The sequence below is a fragment of the Centroberyx gerrardi genome, chromosome 5, assembly GCF_048128805.1.
Source record: "Centroberyx gerrardi isolate f3 chromosome 5, fCenGer3.hap1.cur.20231027, whole genome shotgun sequence".
Taxonomy (NCBI): Eukaryota; Metazoa; Chordata; class Actinopteri; order Beryciformes; family Berycidae; genus Centroberyx; species Centroberyx gerrardi.
The window spans coordinates 28,255,146-28,276,158 of record NC_136001.1 but is presented as its reverse complement, the minus strand read 5'-3'; the positions used below and the strand labels follow the sequence as shown (position 1 = coordinate 28,276,158).

The 21,013-nt window shown below is 47.1% G+C and overlaps 1 protein-coding gene across 2 annotated transcripts in view; it reads right to left on the bottom strand.

Annotated features, from left to right (window-relative positions):
* The window catches only part of sulf2a (sulfatase 2a), a 34,813-nt gene extending 20,892 nt beyond the window's left edge, over nucleotides 1-13,921 (bottom strand). For both annotated transcript variants that reach the window (XM_071917421.2, XM_071917422.2), the window contains exons 1-2: nucleotides 13,869-13,921; nucleotides 6,210-6,278 (exon numbers count right to left, since the gene is read on the bottom strand). The gene's annotated coding sequence lies outside the window, so the exon portion shown is untranslated. The remainder of the gene's footprint in view (nucleotides 1-6,209; nucleotides 6,279-13,868) is intronic.
* Nucleotides 13,922-21,013: the final 7,092 nt, after the last annotated feature.

Genomic DNA, 21,013 nt, shown 5'->3' with positions numbered 1-21,013 from the left:
CCTGTGTGTGGGGCCGTGGGGGGAGCCTAAGTGGCCCAGGAAGGGGGTCTCTGGCACGCTGCCCACCCTGTAATGACAGTCAAGCTGCCAGCGGCTTGCCTAACAGCTCTGGAGGTCTCTCTGTGGCGCTATAGTATTGACGTTGTATCGGGTTGCATCGGGCTTGGCAGCCTTTTAATGAGAGCTCAGATTGATCAGGCAATAGTGGCTCTCCCTTTACTCTGGATGATGCTTATAGGCCGTCCCTGCAGGCCTGGCCGCCTTCTGATCTATAGCAGGGACTGAGGAGGGAGGTCGAGACACACACACGCTCATGCATGCTGCACGCACACCTACATATGTACACACACATACACACTCATACACAAATACTCACACACACATATAAACCAACAAAAAACTGTGGGTGGCTGTTAGAAGAAATGTTTATATTCAAATTTCAGTAAAATGTCCAAAAAAATCATAATGGATTTGAGTCCCAACCTGCACGTCAAATGTGCCAAAAACAGTAGTTTGTTTTACTTTATTTATTTATTTATTTTACAGCCCATTGAACTGAATGCGTCCCTTGCTCCTCATGCCTTGGCTCCATAGACTCTCATTCTCTGTCAATCTTGCGATCTCTTCTACTAGCCTGCTAGTACACAAGCTTGCTAGTGGCATCATGTCAGCCTGACGAGCAGATTACTGCTCCTCTTAACTACTCCTCCAAATCATGTTGGGAAGACATGTGGATTCCCCTCAGTAGAAGGCAAGAATCTGCAGAACACCAACGCAAATTTTTCAAGCCCTAGAAAACACCAGGGTTATGAAAGTTTACTCAAACTAAAACCAAACTAAAGCTGCTAACATATTACTAGGCCTACACAATAAACAATGTAAATATTTTCAGTTTTCGTCGTTTGGCTATTACTTTAATGAGAGTTAAGAGTACACTGTGCACACTTTCCTGTAGTAATGAATAGGTCCAGCTTCTGTATCATCTCAACTATCATTCCCCAAATCCCATATTTTTAACACTATTCTCAGTAGAGCTAGTTCAAGTTCAAGTTCAAGTTTATTTGCACAATGTAATGGAACACAGGGAAAAAAAAAAAGGTAACAGGTGAAACAAACTGTGTAAGCGAGATAAAAAAAACACAAACCCTAGGGGCTTATACTGAAATCTGACCTGAATAAACAAAACAGACAAAATGAAAGCAAAAAATTCAGCAATATTAAGCTACTGCTGAAATACTAACCCTTCAACTGAAAATAAACAACACAGAGACAAAATATGAAAAGCTGTAAAAAAAATAAATAAAATATAAGCCAGACTAAAACAAGGAAATGAATAACTTAAGTAAAGTTAAATAAAAAAATGAAAATTAATCCTGACGCTTGCGAGCGCCCACTCACCCACCCACACACACAGGAAATGCAAAATAAATTCCCCTGTTCCTCTGTGTAGCAGTTGAACTTGGGGTCACTAATTGGACTATAGAAATAAACAAAGTACGAATGGAGAAGAGATTAATGAAAAAGGATAGCGATCTATCTGACTACTATTCAGAGATACAAAGGTCTGTAAAATGGTGTGATGATAACCACCTTGTCTTGAATGTTAAAAAGACTGAGGAGATGGTGTTTGACCCCAGGGGAGTTGGCGATCACAGGCCTGTGGTCATCCACGATGAAACCATCTCGCAGGTCTCCTCATACAAATACCTTTATTGACAACTCATTAACCTGGAACACCCATGTGGACAGTCTCTGTAGCAGATTACAACAACGACTGCACTTCCTGCGTCGACTTGGTGTTGATCAAAAATTTATGTTAGTCTTTTATCAGGCAGTCTTAGAGAGCCTTATCCGATATGGCATCACAGCTTGGTTTGGTAACCTCTCCGTGCAACTAAAGTCTAAACTGGTCTGATTGATGCAGACTGCATGGAAGATTATAGGGGTAAGACAGCATCCATCCTTGCAGTTTACTTACGAACAAGCCAATAGGATAGTTACTGACCCATCCCATGTTCTACACACTGAGTATCAGCTACTGCCCTCTGGGAGGAGGTTCAGAGTCCCGTGTTGCTGATTAAATAGATTTAAAAATTCATTTATCCATTTATGTGTCAATAAAACTTTTAAATAGCGGCAGATAAGAAAAGGACGAGGCCAAGATGGACACTGGAGATTTGTGCAGATCTTTGCTTTTATTGATGTGTTTGTTTCTTCTGTTTGTCTATAGGTGCTTTTAGGAACCTTGCTGTATGTTTTTATTTACTAACATCTTTGTATGTGGAATGTTTTGTGTTTTACGGCTGCAGCATGGGTGAAAGCCCAAGCCAAATTTTCCACTTTGTGGGACAATAAAGTTAATCTTGAATCTTGAGAGATAGTTGGAGAGTGAAGGAGAGAGAGAAAGAAAGAGAGATGGAGAGGGTGACAGCGAGAAAGAGAGACATTTCAACCAGCTACTTGTCAAACTCTAATGGTATCTCCCTGCACTCGTGCCCCCACCTCCCCTGCTCCCCACCTGCCTCCCACCACAGTAACCACAGCCAGGCTCATGTCAAGGTCGTGGCAGCGGGCTGGGACCCCGCTCTCTCCTATTAGCCCTCCATTAGGCCGCTGTCAGAGAGGCAGCCAGCTGTCGGCCCCCCTGTGGCTGTGATCATGACCCCACCTCGGCCTGTAAGACTCTCCCCTGGGATCCACGGCAGGGAAGTGGAGGGATGGAGGTGCTACTGAAAACCCCCTGCTCACTCCTCATCATCCCGAGTGAAGGGGAGTGGACACTGTAATGACTTTTCAGTAGCCTTTACTATTGAAGCGGCCGGGACACGGTGCCACGTTCGGGACGTGCTGCAGATCAGAGGAGCGCCGCGGTGCTCAATCCGTCACGCTGGAACGCGATGTGGAAAAATTCAAATGTCAAATGCACTTTATAATTGATTTGCACGGGTGGAGAAGGCACACGTTCTGATTATGTTCTCCTCAAAATGCTCTTCACACATATGCAGCGGCAACCTGCTCGCCGTCTCTGTCTCTTTCTCTCTCAAATTTTCTCCCTCGCTCTTCTATTAAACATGAATTAGCAGAGCCTTGATCAAGTTCATCACCCTTGCGTTGTAATTAGTGCTGTGTCAGAGTGTGGAGCGCAGCCCCATTTCACTAATAGAGTAATTATCACACCGTCGGCCGGCTCTCTGACCCCCAGCCCACCCCCACAAACCTTCTTTATTGGCCCTCTCAATATCTCACCATTCTATCAGCTCAGACAGGCCATAAAGCATCAGACAGGACAGGAGATATACCCAGCTATTCAACCGTGGGGAGAATTATAGAGGCCTATAACCTTTTACCGTGGATCACATTGAGCGAAAAGGTCAATCAGATTCATGAGGAAAGCGTCGCGGATGGATGTCCGCCCTTAATGAACAGCGCATAGTGCCAAGACCGCTGTTGCGCTCTCCAACATGTGGAGTAGAAAAGCAGTAAAAATAAATGGGGAGCGAAGCCAATTCAAGGTGCACATAAAATGGCCTGTAAATTCATAGGGTAAGTAGGCAGAGGGACAGGGGTACAGTGCCTCGGTTTGAGGAGGAGAGAGGGGCATTCTTTTACATTTAGTAGTTAAGGGAGAATATAAGACTGTAAGCAAAAGATGTGGGGGGTAAATCTCCACCAACTGTGTTGAATTTTTCACAGGGTGGGCAGTGATGATATACTCGGTGTCATCCTGTGTTTCGTAAGCTCCTTGTTAACCACGCCTGTGTTTAAAAGCTATTAAAGCAATTATCGTTAACAGCAGGAGAGCCGGGGATCGCAGAAGAGAGAGAATTTTGTCGAATTTAGATGAAACCTCCTTTCAGCACCATCGCCCCAGATAGCTTAAGTTAGCTGAGTGGTTATGCAAGTGGGCAGAACAGTTATTTTTCTGTTGTAGAGATGAGAGGTATTTTTTGTCTGTATACCATACAGAATGCACACACACACACACTACACAGCCAGCTCCTTCCTACACAAACAGAGAGCTGGCTTCCCAGCTAGCCGTTGGGAGCTAACACAAAGCGAGGGAATGAGCTGCTTCTGTATCGTTGCTATAAAGCCTGGCTAGAATGCCGAGCGGCATCTCAGTGTGTGGCGCCGCAGGTTGGCACACTCACAGGGGGCTTTATTGGGGTGCCGTCCTGAGCGTCGGGCAGCATGCCCGATGTTGACAAAGCCTGGTATCGCCTGCTGTCAGCCCATTCTGTGTGCACCCGGCGGAAAGAATCAATTAGGCCAAGCTCACAACAGAGCACTTTAATATTTGACTTTTAATCAGTGGGCAGAAGGCGCACAGGGACATGGAAGAAGGCCGGCAGTTCCCATCTTGCAGATGTGGAAAATGAGGGTCAGGAAAACGCTCCCAGAGCCCCAAGTCACGTATCGCATACACCAGAGAGGATGTGAGAACTGTGAGTCTGGGGAGAAACCGCTACTAACAACAGGCTAATCTCCCAGAGCGGCGAGGAAAAACGTCCCTTCATCACTCACAAGATATCAAAAGCACCTTACGCAACCAGCTGCAAGAAATGGATGAGAAACATCGCATATCTCTGTTCAGAAACAACCAGGGCTCTGAGGAAGGGACAGTGGTCGAGGAGAGGAAAATTGAAATTGATGAAGTCCTCACACGGCGACTGAACTGTGCCTTTGAAGAGTTTCTCTTGAAGAGTTTTGGTTTTTATCCTGTACTGCCAAAGGCCCCTTCTGCCAGTGAGAGGAGGGAGAAGAAAGGGAGAGGTGAATGCTGTCCTCACAGTGGTTTTGAAGTGGAGATCAGTCCTCAAACAGAATAGCTCACCAAAGGCACATCATTCACCTGTCTTCTCTTGCTAGTGTCAGACAGACAAGAAGGCAAATCAAAGTTAAACTTCCTCCGATGCTCAGTCGGGAAACTTTTTATGTAGCCAGCCACATTTTTCACAAACAAAACAGTTAACTATCACAGCTTTGTTCAACGGCATTCGTAGCGAGCCATTCGTTAATCAAAAAGGAGAGCTGATTACAGATACACATGCAGATCTTTTTGCAAGTGATTATGAGCCAGGCAGCTGTGCACCTAATATGGCCACATCTGCTTGAATGCTGCTCCTTCTGCTGCCATCCAACTGTTCACACAGGATGAATCTGATCACATCAGCACCACAAGCCTGCTGGCTACTTACTGGTCAGCAGCCAACAGTACAGTAGTAGCGCTACAGTGCTGGCTACTCAAGCCATGTGTACAACTCATGCAGACTTAATTTCCTCTTTGGAACAAACAAAACTCCTGCAAAGACTTTTCCTTTTTTTTTTTCTGGAAATCAGTGCCAGTAACTAGTGATTTATAGCACACAACAAGGCCTGTGTTATCAGTGGCTGTACAGTAAAGGCATAAAGCAAGGTTACAGCATTAATCCGCTGCAGTGAAGCCCAACGCCACAGTGAGCGACGTGATGTTTCAGCTATTGATTTATTAATTCTGAGCTCGGCTTGGTCATTAATTCTCATGGCTATTCCCCTCTGACACACCGGCTCCCCCTCTCTCTCCATACTTTTTTCAATTGTCTTTCTCTTTTCTCCATGATTACCATGGACTGATGACCACCAAGGGGGCATCTGCCGCGGCCAAAAACACGACTGCAACAACAACCACAGCTCTCTTTGATCATGCGCTCCATCTCAGTTGGCCCGACAATAACCAGTCTCTTGTTTGACCAAAAAGAGATGCAAATCACTGACAGGGAGATGAAATAAGACGACGTGATTGTGAGGCCGAATGAAGCAGCGTGATGTGAGAGTTGCCTCTGGCGGTGATGAATCTATCCCCCGCGGTAAATACAGTGTTGGCGTTGACAGCAGCCTGCTGTGTTGTTTGTCTCCCCCGGGGTCTGCAGAATCCATAGTGATAGGAGCACTAATAAGAGCCCATCTTACTCCTGCTCTGCGAGAGGTTGAGACTGCCTGATGGACAGATAGATAGAGAGAGAGCACCCTCGTACTGACACACATCCACACACACGCACATCCAAAATAAATACACAAAGCTATAGCCATAGCAACACCTGCATGAACATGCACGTGTGCAAGCCAACTGTGTGTGTGTGTAAGAGAGAGAGAGAGAGAAGATTGAAGAGAGGGAAAGAGGGCAGAAAGAGAACTCCCTTTCATAGTGTGTAAGAGATGAGCAGCCTTACCTTCCTTTCTAAAGAAGCGCTCTCTGATGTTCTCCTCTCCCTCAGAAGTCAGCCTCTAACTGCCAAGTTCTGTAAGCAAACACAGCGTCCAGAGGAGATGAGCACTCTGAGCATATGCGTCCTCCACTTAGGAGCAGCCTATCCAGGAAATGGCTCAGAAAACAGATATGGTGAAGCATGCTTTGGCCATAGCTACTCTGTTTTGGCTTTTTAGGAGTGTTAAGTCTATTCTGGCTCATCCCTGCCAGATGCCGGCCTCTATTGTCTCTGTCCTCCCTGACAGATGCCATAAGCCATTCTGAGTCCTACTTAGCAGATGCCACTCCCAGCCACTATTCCTCCCTCACAGATGCCCGGAGGATGATGACACATCTGTTTTCCACAAAGACACTGCGAAGAACATTATGATATGGAGAGTAAACTACCACATACAGCATGTCAATCCACAGGGTTTATCATCACACCCATCTGGAAGCAGTTACGCAACATTTGACTGATGTGCTGTGATGCTTTAGGAAGGCATAGTTCAGAGGGTGGTTAAATTTGAACTGTGTCAGAAATAGAGTGCAAAAAAAGCGTCTTATCTTTAGCGTAATTACCTCTCACCTCCCGAGACATTTTTAGCCATAAAGATTAATAATCAGTTTCTCTTTGTTATGCTATGTAAGCGCCATTCATTTTCAGTCAGGCAGACAAGTAAATCCCCATAGAGCTTTAAACTAGGTGTCAGAACAAGCTGAGCTACAGGAAAATAGCCGTTCTCACCCAGCTCTTCCCATCAAGCTGCTGTCTAACACTGTCTCCATGTCTCAAACTGCCTCTCGTTGTGATCTTGTAAGCTACAAGGCCTTGTTCTGTGTCTGCCTGTGAAGACGTGTTGACAGGACTGGAGCTGTCTGATCCGTGTTGTGATTGGACGGGTGTCAGCGGCCAACGTGTAACCATCCGAGCCAAGCCAAACCAACTTCGACATCTCCATAACCAGTCTGTGAAATGTTGGCCTCAATCTCTCACTATTGATAGAGCCTCTAACATTTCATACTTAAGTCTTTGGTGAAATGCTATCTGGGAGTATGTACACTACAAAGTCTCTCGGCGAGGTTGCATTGTGGTGATGCATGCACCAGTGCGTACACACACATAGACACACACACTGTATGTACAACGCGCACGCATACACTCATTCGGTATGTGCAGCGAGGTCTTTGATATTCTAAGAATACGCTGGAAAACCTTATAAGCCCACATGAAGCTCCCTGCCAAGGCACGTCTCTGACCCCAGCTGCTCTCCGCCCATGCCAGCTCTGCCAGCCACTCATGGGCATCAAAGAGAGGCGAGGCCGGGCACCTGTGCCTGTCTATCTGTCTGTCCGTCCATCTGGAGCAAACAAAAAAAAAAGAGCTGTCGAGGCTTGCTTTGCACTGTGGAGCATTTTCCTCGGCAGCTTAACACACATACACATTTGAAGCCAAGGGCACAAGGAGGAGGACCTTCGTTTGTGCAACAACACTACAAAGACAAGAGACACATCATCCATTTACACAGGATTTTATTTGGCCCACGACGACATCCGCATAAACTTGCAGTATTCAGCAGACACCGCAGGCTGCAAATGGGAAAAATGATTTATTTTCCTTTTCTCTCGCTAAAATAAAGGAGTGACAGATTTAATATAAATAGGCGGAGAGGGGGAGGAGGAAGGGAGGGGATTGGAATAGGCTGCGGGTGACAAGGCAATGTGACAAGCGTGGCAACTGAGAGAAAATGCGACACCTGGCCTTGTCCTTGATATGGATAAGAGGATGATACATCAAAAAGTGACAGGGCAAAAAGACGGTTATTATCCAGACGAAGAGGGAGAGGAAGAAGAAGAGGAGAAAGTGACTATTTTTAGAGGTAGAGTAAAAATACGCCTGGCATTCAATTAATATTCCTTGCCATAAAAAGCACTACTCTGTTCATCAAATCATGTTTTATTAAAGACAATAATCTCCTGTTCTTGGCAGACGTAAATCAAAACTGTAACGGCATTTTCAAACGTTCCAGCAATTACATCAAATGCCCGTGTTAACAAATAAAAGCGATCAGGCGACTCCATCTTCCTCTGAGCGTGATGAGCTGGAATGAGCTGTCCGTCTCTCCAGGCTGATCCTGATGAAGTTTGACCGAGAGGGTAAATGAGCGGGAGCCCGAGGCCATGTTTTCTTTGATTGGCTGCGTTCTCCCTCTCGGGCAGGAGGCTGATTGATTTCAGTGGGCTGGAACCCCAGCTCTGCCCCTATTGATCCTTCATCCCCAGCCCTGTCTCTCCTCCAATTAAGAGTTCACTAAGCCGCCACTATGGACCGCTCCTAATGAATACCACCTTCCTGCCAACATCGCTATTCACTATGCTCCCCACTCTCTGGCGCTTTCTCGCCGTCTTTCTCACTTTCGTTACCCCCTTCCACGCTACTCCTCCACCTTAGCCTTAGTTATTGTTCAATTACGGCAGTAGAATTGATCCGCATTTGCGATGAAGCAGCATGGGGCTTCGGGGGGGTGGGGGGGGGGGTGGAGTAAGGAATCAAGGTTAACGAAAAGGATCCCACAGTTCATTAAACATAAGCATGGGTAGAAAAGTCCAAATCTCTGTGCATCACTGGGAATCAATTGCTTCACCGGGTGCCAGAATCTAAGGATTAGACCGAATTGAGCTACTTTGGATGTATAAAATCAGACAGTCAGAGATATGTCTGGGTGTCAGGCGAGAAGGATCAAAGGATTCATTAGATTAGAATTAGATCAAACACGCTGAAAGTTGTGAGGAGAGAGTGGGAGAGTGTGTTTGTGTGTACGTGCGTGAGAGTGGTCGACATGAGAGAAGACAGAAATCCACACGTATTGAGAGTCGGAGCCAAAAGCTGTCCGACTCGGAATCAATTTAATTGGTACATTTACAGGTACTAGGAATTTGCCAGTCTTTCCTCACAACTCTTGGTCTGTCAATCTGTTGATTTGTCCACCTTGAGGGGGCACTTCGCAAAAAGCGGTTCAGTCACAGGTCACTGGGGCCCTAATGCACCCGGCCTTAAACCTGTAATCCCGCTGCTTTGGTGGAGTGAGAAAATCCAATTTCAGAGATCTGTAATTCCATAAACCTTATTAGGCACCACAATAGCCGCTACACCCCGAGGGAGCGGGGTGAGGGAGGGGTGGAGGGTAGTTAAAGGCATGACCACACTTAACACAGGGAAAGAGAGAGAGGAGAGGGTGATGATGAACCCGCAGAACTGGAGATTAAGGTAGAGTCGGAGTGTAGCAAATCAGACGAATGAAGACAATGAAGAAAAAAAGAGGTCTTCTGCCACACCATACACAGCTACACTTTAAGTAAGTCAGCATGACTAGGTACAAGATAATGAAATGGGCAATGCTGTAAGATTCATGGAGTTAATTTTCAACTTGCCAGTCAGTATTTACAGTCAGCGTCCTCCTACTGCCATCATCCCCCCTGCTGCTGCAGATCTCATCGCTCACCTCAGTCTCAGACATAATTTGTTAATCTTGTCTTGGTTTCAGGCGTGCGTCTCAAATTTTGTGAATTTGTTACACCACTTTTCTTTTCTTTTCTATTCTTTTTTTATTACACATAGTGTCTCCCCCGCCAATTACTGCCTGTATCTTTGCTTCTTTCAAAAGCCTGAATAGGCCGGAGTTAGTGGGGGATTTGGGTTATGTTGTGTATACTTGAATAGAATTTCTGAATAGAAAATAGTTGTGAGTGCTTTTGGTCTTGGTCTCGACTGGCGTGCTTGTAACTACAACTCCAGCCTGTTGTTGTCCTCGGCGTACCGAACCAGGACCCATTCTACCACCACTGCATCCTGTACTCATTTAATCGTAGCATCAATGGGCCACTTAGCACTGCTGTTATCTGAGTGCTCTCATTGATTGTGTGTCTAAATCCAGGAGAGTGGGGTGTGTCTGTTTATTTGTTTTGCCTTACTAATGGACACCATACCAGCACACACCTCACTGAGCGCCGGGCCAATAACAGGCAGTGGAGGAGACACGGCCATGAAGGAACAACTGGCACAGAGGAATATAGATTAATCAATGAAAACTCTTGGAATAAAGATGTGAGGGATTCAGACGGTGGAAATGATTAAAAAAATAACGCCGATGAAAACGATTACGGCAATAATTACGACAACAATGATGATGATAGGGTGCAGATATTTTGTGCATCAAAAGGAGGAAACATTTGAGAAAAGCGCCTTTGGACTTTCAAGAGGATTGAGTCAGATTTGGGCCGTGTTCCAAAATCTCCTGATCGCTGCTCTTAGCAACCGCAGCTAATTCCGTCATAAATAATTCACAACTGTGACGCAAAAGGCCAACGATAACCCTGGGATCTAAAAACTGATCAGAGGAAGAGAGCGGAGCAAGGATTTAATCCAAATTCAGAGAACTAGCTGGACCTTAGTGGCATCTCCGGTGTTTGATACTGCCAGTGAGAAGGGCCCTCCAGCCGCTCTCTCCCCTGAGATAGATAGGGCAGTGAAGCTCGTACTCTGTGGCCAGCAGGGTATAATTACATTTCCCCGTGGGGCACCTCCGCTGCAGCAGCTCAGCCATATCGAGGGAAAAGATTGAAATCTGATTGCACTCACACAACGGGAGAGTGGGCGTGCACACATGAACATTTGGAATCACACGTGTACACCTTGCACACACACTCATAAGAACCGAGGTGTACAGATATGGCAAAGGCAGACGTGCACACACTCCCAAAGACAGACAGACAGACGGGACACACAAACACACGCTCCTCGTTCTCCTTATTTGCTCCTTCCTCCTGTAGACTCGCTCTTCCCTCGCTACCCACTGTTGAGACAGGAGCGCTTGAGAGGCTTTGTCAAAGAGCCCCTCTGCCTCTCCATCATTAGAGCTGAGTGGAGCAGCAGCACTGAGATTTACACGCTGATCTCCTGATGCCGCCTCATCACAGGACCCGTTAACAGCAGCTCATACATACAGATGAACAGGGAGACTCAGAGGGAGCCCATGTGAGCAATACTTACTGTCAGGCTACTTTTAATGTATTTTAAAGTAACCCCCTGTGTGTGTGTGTGTGTGTGTGTGTGTGTGAGTGAGTGAGAGTGTGAGTTATGGAGAGGGCTAAAGGAGGCGGGAGGGAGAGCTGAGCAGTATGAGGTTTAAGACCCTTTTAATCTAACCTCTGTGTGTGTAACCAGAAAGGTTCAGAGCAGCGGTAAAACGAGCAGCCACCGGAGCCGCCCCGGCCGCCTGCGGGCCCACAGAGACTATCGAGCGGTGTCACCTTGGCTGTTGTCACTGATATCTGCCACCTGTCACCAGGCGGCCCCTGTGGCCGGCGATGTGGCCACGTCTACAATGGGTCTGTCAATAGCACTTCCTCCTGAGTGTGGCGATGGGGAACATGTCCTCTGCTTTCATCAACAGCTTGAGTCAACAGCCTAAGCGTGCAGCATTAGCATACAATACATATTCATGCCGGTGTCTCCCTTCAACTGCATCGCCGGCACTCCTGCACATTTTCCAGCCATTTTTACAAACAGCATGTCAAGTGCCCCATTTTCACCGGGAGTCCCACATGTCCTCTTATGTATTCACACCACAGCCACAGCAAACAGCGTCAACAGGTCTCAAGGTCGTCACTCCTGCTGATTTTGTCTGTGTGTGCACGCGCGCGTGTGTGTGTGTGCATGAGTGCTTGTGTATATGTGGTGTTTGAGAAAGAATACATGTGAAGAGTTGAAGAAGAAAAAGAAGAATAAGAAAGATATGAGCAAAATAAATGTAAATAAGGGTGTGGTGCGAATGTGTGTGTGTGTGTGTGTGTGTGCGCATGCGTGCGTGCCTTTGCACAAGTGAATGTGCATGCATGCGCCTGCATGCGCATGTGCCATTATATCAGTAGGCATAACCATAAGATTGTGCATGCGCATGCGCATGGGTGCAAGAGCACAATTGTGTGCGGATGCTTGTGTGAGCAAGTGGCATTGTATCAGTGAGTGTAACCATAGTGTGTGTTTGCGCTGGAGTGCATGTGCAGAAGTGAAGGCACTCTCCTGTGCGCACGTTCCCATTACATCAGTGAGTGTAACCAAACAATTACAGTTTAGTAATACTAATAGCGGCAGTTAGTGTGTTTGTGGGTGTTCACTTGTGAAAAACAAACACCTAAACAGAAAGTTGTAAACATCTGTGTGTGCATGGGTGTGTGTGTGTGTGTGTGTGTGTGTGTGTGTGTGTGTGTGTGTGTGTGCACGGTGCAGCATGCGGCAGCAGTGGTGACATGCCTGGGGATCAGCTGACAGGTAGACTAAGCAGGAGTGTCCTCCTCCAGTCCACTGGCGTCTCAGTGAGAAAAGAGGCCAGTTGATCTGGGGGTTAGAGCTTCCATGGCAGAGTGCGCCGTGCTAAATAATGAATGCTTAAAGAACAGATCTGTGAAGCTCTGCTACTTCTCTCCATCCCTGCATCCGTCCATCCCTCCACCCGTACAGCTACAAACAGCACGGGGCCGAGGCATTCAGCTGTCTCCGCCATAAATATTTCAGCCTCTAGGTCAGTGCCTGCGACCACCTCCACCCCGCTGCACTTAGCCCCCACCACACGGTGCTGCCACAGCCTTATGACCCATAAAGACACCGACAAAACTCTGCTAGTGAGTATATTCACCGGGACTAACCACACAGACTACAGGCAAAGGCTTCTATAGGAGGGGCATGGCTGGAACTGTTGAAATGGCGCCTGCTGGATGAATGCTGACTGGTGGATATCTCCTAATTTTCTGAAAAAGGTCCACGAGGTAAACAATCCAAAAATGGACTTATCCTGCCTTTGGAAATAGTTGTATTTACACTGTTGTTGTTTTTATCTCAAATTTTAAAACCCACAGACTATTGAGCAGCGGTCGGGATTATATCCGAGCTAAGCAAAGATAAAGCAATGCTGAGACAATGAATGTTCCAGATTTCCAAACAAAAAAGACCATGAAACAGAGAGACAGATCAAACACAAATCAGATCCAACACCAAGACAGACAGAAAAACTGTGGAAGCCGACCAACCGACCCGTTACGCTGAACAAAGTGGATTCTCACAGATTCTCTGCACGTCGTGCACAAACCCTATCTCACAGTTCCCCTGGTGTAACAAAAGCATAATAGACACACAGACACCTGAACAACACTTAAAATACAGACACTTGAACTAATACTTAACGGAGACACAATACATGGTGTTCGCACAGTTCAGTCCAAAAACTACCAACTTGTTTCAACAGATAAACAGCAGCTCCACTCCACACCGGTCCAATGCAAAGCCAGATACTCTGAGAAAGAGCCCAGTGCATATGATAAATGAGAGGTCTCAACTCCCTTACCCCGATAAGCAGCGCCGTTAGCGACTGTATGAATAAATCTCAGAGGCGAACAGAATGGATCAGAGCATTCAAGTGTAAACTAGGGCAAAGCTCCAGCACTGCACCTTCTGGATATGCTACTCTGGAGACAAGTCCCTGGGTAGAACAACCGATCACGCACACACCGAGGGAAACACACGCTGTCCTCAGTCATCTATTACACAAACACACACACACACTAACTGACACCCACATACACACACCTGTTTTGGTCAGTCCAGTCCCGTCCGGTCCTGTCCGGTCTCTTCCGATCCAGTCCCCTGTGCTGGCAGAGTGAGGAGCTAGTCTCACCCCCCACGCAGCCCGGCGCAGACAGCTCACTGTTATAGATGCACTGACAAGTGAAAGGAGGGAGGCGTGGTTTCACATGAGATAAATAAAAGAGGGAGGGAACGGGGGAGGAGAGAGGCTCCCTCAATCTACAATTCAATTTTGCCCTCACTCCCCCTTTCGCCGCGTCGCTGTCTTTCTCTCCCTCTCTCGCCCTGTTTTTAGCGTATTCTCGCTTTTATTCTGTCACTCCCTCTCCTTTTCCTTTTTCCTCCCTCCTCCCTGTTTATCCCTCCTCGGCTCTCTGTTTCCATTCATTTCTGCTTTTCTTCTACTATGTTGTTTCCTGTTTCTTCTCTCTCTCTCCTTGTCACATTTTTCCCATTTTCCTCTCTGCCTTTTCCTCTCTTTCTCTGCCCCTCTCTCTGGGCTCTCATTCATGGGGCACTTGTGTGTGAGTGTGTGTGTGTGTGTGTGTGTGTGTGAGTGTGTGTGTGTGTGTTTGTGTGTGCATGCCTGCGTGCGAGACAGTGAAACAGGGCAGCTCCGGCCATCTGTTGGAGCCTGTGAGCTTCACCTATTCACAGTCTCATAAAGGCAGAGGCGCAGAGAGGAGAGAGAGAGAAAGGAATGGGAGGGAACAAGGGATCAATCTTAATGCTGGAGGGGCGGGGAGGAAAGGCACAGCCTGGCACACACACCATATCTATCAGGCTGGCACCTCCGAGGCGCGCTGGCGTGGGCAAGCCTGTTTATTGGGACCAGGTTTCAAGGGGGATTTGGCTCATGTTGCAGATAGAAAACAAATGCACACAAAAAGAACACACACTCGTGCACCCAAATCAATTTGCGTGCATATGCGTACGCACACACGTTCAAAAGGCACGTATGGACGCGTGGGTACACACACTGGAACAGGAACGCTCATGCACACATACATACACACACTCGCAACACGCGCGCGCACACACAAATCCACAAAACCCATTTCCTCCTTGACAAAACAAACAGGATCTATCAAGAAGGATAATCCTGCAAACTCAAAGAGACAAGGGGACAGAGCACAGAGGACAATTCCACAGACTCACACACACACACACACACACACACACACACATATCCGCCCTGAATCCTTCCATCACAGTGGAACCAAAGTAGGCATTTTCCTGCCTGGTTGAAGCCAGGTATTTCTCCTGAGTGCCGGTGTCACTTCCTATCCCAGGAGGGAGAGGTGTGGTGGAGGAGGGCGGAGGAGGGCGGAGGCATCCATCACTGTCTGTAGCAGCCGTCCCGTGATGGATGCGCCTGTTTATCCCTCTCTGCAGGTTATTTAGATGCAGTCACAGCACGAGAGATTACTGATGGAGAACCTCTCCACCTCCTCGCCTCTCCTCCCACCCCATCTAATCAATAACGCTCTTATCTATTATCTGCATTTCTAGGTATTTCTCCATGGAAATCTGAGACAGAGAGAGGGAGAGAGATTAATTGTCCACCCCCTCTCAGTGTTTTCAATTACAACGCCTGCGATGGATCATCTATCTGTCAGCTTGGCACGCAGCGGTATTTGTGTCGCTGCAAGGAGATGAAATCACGCTGTCTTGAGAGAATGAAAACTGCATTTCTCTGGCCACAGCTGTCCTTTGCAGATGCAAAACAAAGTCTGCAAGATAGAGGACATTGCATAACATTTGTGGACACAGAACAATGTATTTCCTGGTCTAACGTGAGGTGCATTCACCACTAATCCTGCTAAGAAAGCATTGTCATTCAACCCAAGTGGAACCATAAGTCCTTTGTAAAACTGGATTAGCCAAGTCTGATACTATTCATAATCATCTTATAACAAAACATACAGCTAGAAAATTATCCTTTCCTCCACCGTATGCATATCAGATGATGTCTGAGACTCTGGGACTGCTTACATAAAGCAGCCATCTAGCCGCTCTAACATGCTGGATTACAAACAAAGCCCCAGAGACAGCCATGTTTTTCCTGAGCGGTGCTGACATGCCAACACAGCAACCCAGTGACACCACTTTAGCACATGGTTTATTCATGCTCACTCTCTCTCTCTCTTTCTCTCTCTCTCACGCACCCTTCAGCTGTGTCATCCCACTGACTTCTGACTGAGTTTAGCATAGATCAACAGATACGTATATCCTCCATCAAACTGCCACTTAACAATTTACTAACCATATTAGCGCGGTAAGCTCTCCTGCTGGAAACTACTATTACAGGTTGACACCTTCGATCCCCGCTGGCTTCACTGAATGTACCAAACTGAGGAAAGTGTACACAGAGGATCAGGGGAGAGAGCGCAAGAGCGAGAGAGAGAGAAAGAAGCAGAGAGAAAGACAGGGAGATCTAGAGAGAGAATGAATACAAATGTCTGCACAGTGCACACAACAAATAAATGAGAGACAATTGTGCTGGAGACCCCAGAGAGGGTCGAGGCTGGGCTAACCTTGGGCAACTTGTTTTGCCTTGCTATTTTGTGCTTCAGTGGACACCGAGTGGGGGAGGCCTTGTGAGCCCCCTTTGCGTGATGCTGCCGAGGCCGGTGCATAAATAAGAATGAATGATTTCTCCTCTGATAGCGCAGAAAGACAGCTATGTTCTATCCTGCTGAGACCTTGTCCTTGGCCGAGAGTCTGCTGTTACAAATGAATTTGTTCCTTTTCTGCGCAGTGTGCGCCGGGCTGATAAAAATATCCCCTGTCAGCTGGGTGCGTGAAGAGGGGAGGACTCGGTGCAAATGAGGCAGACCCCCTCACTGTCTTCTGCTCCTCGCCAGCTCTCTATCTCTGAAAGCACTCCTCTTTCTATTCTCTTGGTTAAGGCTAGTCAGTTCAAGGCTGAGTCGCCCCCCCATCCCCCCCCATCCCTCCCCGCCCTGCCCTCCATCCATCCTCTGATTCCCTGGCTGAATGTGGGTGTGTGGATCCGTCAGTGGGGCCTTTGCATTGAGACAGCTCTCCATCACCATGGCTACGTTATGAAGAGAAACACAGAGAGAGAGAGAGAGAGAGAGAGAGAGAGAGAGAGAGAGAGAGAGAGAGAGAGAGAGAGAGAGAGGTCTAAGAAAGCAAGAGAATGCAGGAGCTGAGAATGTGGGGACTCAATGACGGAGGACTGACAGATACTGAGATGAGAGGAGTCCTGGCACCGTGGAACAAGTCTCCTGAAAATAGCACACAGGCCACTGCAGGTAGAATGGTAATAGGGCTATCTAACCTCTGGGCACGTGGCTTTAGATCAGAGGCAGACAGCCACATTATACCTCCCATACCCTGCTGATCAGCTTGTGTAGACACACACACACACACACACACACACACAAACGCACAGCAGCAGTCATCAGCAAAACTATCGGATACACTATAAAAACATACACTCCCAACATGCTGCTCATGTGCAGACACATACACAAGCGCTGCACACACACACACGCGCGCGCACGCACGCATGCACGCCCACACACGCAAACATCAGAGGATTAAAAATACTGTCGGTCCAGAGGACAGTTTTCCTGGCTCATTAGAAATGCAAATAGCTGATTCAGTCACATTTTGCAGTTGTGCTCATCGCTCATGAACCATATTTCCGTTGCCCGAGTCCCCGTGACGTAGTGTGTCCTCAGAATGCCAGGCAGGAACACCGAACACCTCGACATCATTACATCCCAGCAATGATGCACACCACACATCATCCTGTCGTGTCTAATGTGTTCTTTCCTTATTTATTTGGTCCCTCCTGTCACCCGCACATCAGGAGCTCCCATTGTAAATATAAATAGTTAATAAGTCAGTTATGAACAACCATCTTTTTCCGGCAATTGGTTCCATGCCCTGAGGTGATGTTATAATTCATTCATGAGTATCCTGCAAGTCTGCAAATGATCTTGAATCTCACAGAGTTGAGAAAAGGACAGATAGAAACAAAGACGGAGAGAAAAGACAGAGATGGGGCCAAGGAAAAGGTGAGAAAGGTCAAGTCTTACCTAGCGAGCGCATGTTGTTTTGTCACCAGCCAGTAGGGGGCGGAGTAGTCATGTGTGGAGAGGACCCTAGTGAAATCTTCTGCTCTGCATCCCAAACTGATGGACACGTTTGTCTCTATGCTGTGAAAAAGGAAGAAAAACGTTGGTATCTTCCATCGATGAGCAGCATGATCTTGTATTACCAGTGGTAATTGCTCAACACTTCAAAGGTTTATTCAACCTGTTCACAGAGTCACAGTAAAGGAAGATATAGCAGAACAGGTCAGAACAGATTGGATCAGACACATGCAGTACAAATACACACACACACACACACACAAACACACACCATCTTTGCTCCCATCTGTCTGTGTGTGGTAGGCATTGCAGTGGTTGGAGAACCGTTAGCAGACCGTGGGATCCACAGATCAAAGAGTGGCCCCCCGTTGAGGTCTGCGGTCCCGAGGAACAGAAGCCTCTATGGGACAGAGCCAGCACCACATCTCCAGCTAATTATCTAAAACCCCCTTTGACGCCGTCTTATTTGCATTCCTAATGTACAGCGCTCACTGTAATATCTGCCACACATATTAAGCGAGAAGCACTTGTGGGTTTGTCTAACAAGGCACCCCAGTGTTTTTAGCACAAATACATTTGTAATCACTTTAAAACATCAGGGGGAGGAGGGGGAAGCATTACAGAGGCGCTGAATTACTCTGACAATAGCAGTGAACTTTGTACTGCCGTATAGGTGTTAGTTTGTGTGAACTTGTAAGGTGCGCATATTCAACGTATTCTTAGTTTTCATTTTCAGCGGCACATGCATGCCTGCACACATGCACACATGCACACACCACACACGCATGCACACAGAGTCACACAGGAACCTCACTTTAACAAAGATCTTGCCCCAGTAAAGCTCCAAGTGCCTTCCACTGCAGCCCTCCGCTCTCACCAGAGTGAGGGAGAGGGGCCTGAATTATAAATCACGGGGCCTTTTAACGGCTATGTAGATTAGCAGGCAGTCGTGTTTGGTGTCCTCAATAATTAATTACTTGTTTGTACCAGAAGTGGACCTCGCTTCTTTTTTGTACGGCTGTCTGTGTCTGCAAACAAACACTCGCTGGCATGCAATCAGGAGCTGTCAGGGTGTGAGGAGGGCTCCTGAAGAGCCTGGTATAGGAACTGACATCGCAGCGAAAGGTCACCACTACAGGGGGGGATTCTGGCAGTGTATGTGTGTGTGTGTGTGTGTGTGTGTGTGTGTGTGTGTGTATTTGAGCATGCATGCACGCGCAAAAGAACAAATGCTCCTTGAGTCTCAGTACTTCCTGCATGTGGACCACTGTATGCCAATAGTACACCAGCTACAGTGGAATAGCAGCTGTAAAGCAGACTGTCACAAGACAACAGCGTCAAATCACTCTAAGCTCTATAGTATCCTGGAAAATCCAAACCAGACCCTCTCTCCTTATCTCAGCCTTCTGGCCATCTCTCCGTCGGTGCCCTGAAACAGCCCTGTAAGCAGAGAAAAGACAGGTGGGAGGATGAAATAGCATCTCCCGCTCTCCCGTGAGGAGCAAAATGATGAATTGTGTAAAATCATCTTTGGCACCTCATATTAAAAAAAGTCAGAGATTAAGCCAGCCACGCAAAAGGCAGAAAAGAGCTGATGCAGACAGAGCGGAGGAGGGCCCATTAGAGAAATGGTCCTGTCTGTCTTTCTGTCCGGCTGGGCGACACCTCTCTCCTTAATGAGCTGTCTCAAGTCAAACAGGAGAAATACCAACACAATAAATTACCAGGCTCATCGCCTCCTGCTTGCCTCCACTCAGATATGGCTGAGTAATCTTTCTATCTGGTCTCACATCAGCCAGCATGAGATTCTGTCAAATCATATTCTACAATCCTTGGGCTCATTTGCATAACTATGCTAGATGTTTCCAGCCGAACTGGTGACATGTTTTTCTACAGTTAATTAGATTTCGGAATTAGTTTTCCTAAAAAACAAGAAGATTTCTCCTCTGCTTGGTCTTCTATTCTCATTTGGAAGAGACAAGATGAAATTGTGTGAGAGGGTAATTGCGTGGCATGGTTGGAATTAGAGCTGAAGAGAGAAGGTATTTTGCAGTTAAGGAGCTAACACTTCATTCCAATTTCAGTCTGTCTGTTTAGCATGCAGGCTGGGAACAGTTCCTTCCGACATGGCAAACCTCATTAAGATAGAGCAAACTAATTCACTTGAGGAAGAAAGCTAATTCTTCATATCTTTCTTCCCCTCGTAGATATAGAGACAAGCTAAATTGGGTCTTAAGGGATACGTGCACTTGAAGGTAGAGCGCTTTCCTGACTGGCTCTTATCATAACTTGTTTACAGTAGATTATAGGGGAAAAGGGAAAGAACGTCACCTTAAGCTACCTTTGAACTGGCGCTGTCAAAAATATTGACGAGGTGAGCCTCTTGCCCCCCGTTACGGCAGCCCACATTGACCAAAACTGTCAACAGTCTGGACCCCCGGGCCGCGCGGTATCAGTCCACTCATCTGTCTATTCCTGCTGATAAAACACAGCTAACCTTTTCTGTGGCAGAGGAGGGGAAGAGGGCAGAAGAGAGGAGGGAAGGATGGAGCGAGAAAAGAGGAAAGGGAGGAGGGAGGAATAGAAGGATGGAGGGAGACGAAAGGAAGGATGAGACTGATGCCTGGGCCTGCCGTGGACAGACATCCATTAACCAAGCACTCAGCATGGGATATGGCATTTACCGAGAGCAGCCAAATGCCATGGCAATTAATCAGGGCCCAGAATGCCAGCCGTATCAATACCTCTTGTACACGCTCATGGGCACCCTTGTGCATGCAAAGACAGACACACACACATACGCACACACACACACACACACCTCTAACATGTTCTACCTTTTGTGTGTGCATGGACAGTGTGGATAACATACTGTGGCTTGTCTCAAACTAGGACACACACACGCAGAAATGGAATGAATACATCACAAACACAATCACAGAGTAAGGCCTGGGAGATGGCACACATTTTACTCTGCGGGGAGTTGCAAATTGCTTTTGAGTAACCGAGGTCTAATTG